At 33.6% G+C, this 1,088-nt stretch overlaps 1 non-coding gene across 1 annotated transcript; it reads left to right on the top strand.

Moving 5' to 3' along the window:
• The first annotated feature begins 226 nt into the window (after positions 1-226).
• LOC128292160 (small nucleolar RNA R71) lies at positions 227-333 on the top strand. The gene has a single exon (XR_008282145.1). It is a non-coding gene; the product is annotated as a small nucleolar RNA R71 (small nucleolar RNA).
• Positions 334-1,088: the final 755 nt, after the last annotated feature.

Raw genomic sequence — 1,088 nt, forward strand, 5'->3', positions numbered from 1 at the left:
TTGCCAACATAGCAACTGTATCCATGTTAAAAACACCAACTACTTTAATTAGTTTTGTTCTCATAACTTGCCACTAATAGTTATTCAGTGTTATCTCCTCAATACACTCTTGCGCCACCTTAGGTGTCTTATTATTCAATGTTTCGCTAGTTGCTGCATCAATTAGTTGCTTAGTTGAGGGGTTCAAACTGTTGTGAAAGGTTTTTGAACTTGTAACCACAAAGGTAACTCATGATGAGGACATCTTCTTAGAAGATCCTTAAATCTCTTCTATGCATCATATAATGTCTCCAACTCGATTTGAGCAAAAGAAGAGATGTCGTTCCTCAACTTAGCTATTTTAGCTGGTGGGAAATATTTCAACAGAAACTTCTCAGTCATCTAATCCCAAGTCGTGATGGAACCCCGTGGAAGTGAATTCAACCACGAAAATGGGAACAATTGTAAGCGTATGACATCATTAGTAACACCATTAATCTTGAATGTGTCGCAAATCTCTAAAAATTTAGCCAAATGAGCATTCGGATCTTCATCTTACAACCCATCAAACTAAACATATTGTCGTACCATCTAAATTGTGTTCGGCTTTAGCTCAAAATTATTTGCAGCAATAGCTGGTATGACGATACTCAATTCAACTCCAATTAGAGTAGGCTTAGCTTAGTCAAACATAGTACGAGGACCAAGACGTGCAAGAGGCTACTGATTATTTTGATTACCATTCATCTCCATAGTAATGTCATTTTGCTCGTGGTCATCTATTAAACTTTGTTGACCTTGCCTTGCTTCTCTAACTTCTCTACGATTTTTGCAAGTGATTTTTTTAATCTCACTGTAAAAAAATAATGGTTCCAACGAGTTGCCTCTAGTCATAAACCAAAAGAATCTGTAAGAATAAAACAAAAGAAAAATTAAAATGTAACAATTAAATTAAAATAAATTAAAATAAAAATAAAAATAAAAATAAAAAATTAACAGAAATAAAGTTTTCCTAATATTTTAATCCTGACAATGGTGCCAAAAACTTGTTACCCACGAAACTAACTAAAAATCTGACTAAGTCAAGTGCACCTATCAATTAATAGTAT

The sequence above is a fragment of the Gossypium arboreum genome, chromosome 4 (genome assembly GCF_025698485.1).
Source record: "Gossypium arboreum isolate Shixiya-1 chromosome 4, ASM2569848v2, whole genome shotgun sequence".
NCBI lineage: Eukaryota > Viridiplantae > Streptophyta > Magnoliopsida > Malvales > Malvaceae > Gossypium > Gossypium arboreum.